We start from the raw sequence: 635 nt of genomic DNA, 5'->3' as shown, positions 1-635 counted from the left end.
ACTTAAAACACAAAGCAGCTTTATTCACACTTGCCTTTTTTGATTGCATTAAAGCCATTTTGAGGGGAAGAAAAACTAGACACCTGCTCTCCTGTTTTTGTTTTCTGCTAATTGTCTTTACTGAGAGCTTGTAAGTTTCCAAAGCACATTTAATACCCATCATAAACTGAGTGAAAATGGCACAGTCTTTAAATGGAAATGTTCGAAAATCTGCTGCTTTAAAAATGGAAGATGAAGGCCAAGCCAACTGCTGTGCTTCTCAGCAGAGAGCTCTTCTCGACACTACCAGTGTGGGCTTGGGATAGAAATGGAAAACATCCAGTGATGCACCGAGTCTGAAAGTCCATGGCTTTATTCCAGGGTTTCTGAACAGCAGCACCATTAACATACTTGGCCTGATAATTCTTTGTTGTGGGGGCCTGTCCTTTCATTGTATGACATTTAGCAGCGTCTCCATCCTCTACTCACTAGATTCTAGTAGCATCACTCCCACGACTGTTCTTATCCATGTTTTGACAAGTCAAAAATGTCTCCAGACATTCCCAAATGCCCCTTGGAGCACAAAATTGTCCCTGATTGAGAACCATTGCTCTATTCAAAGTCTGAACATTATATGTTTACAAATATAGCATGAA

The sequence above is a fragment of the Budorcas taxicolor genome, chromosome 14 (genome assembly GCF_023091745.1).
Source record: "Budorcas taxicolor isolate Tak-1 chromosome 14, Takin1.1, whole genome shotgun sequence".
Classification (NCBI taxonomy): domain Eukaryota; kingdom Metazoa; phylum Chordata; class Mammalia; order Artiodactyla; family Bovidae; genus Budorcas; species Budorcas taxicolor.
The sequence above is the reverse complement of the archived record's forward strand: the minus strand, read 5'-3'. Positions refer to the sequence as shown.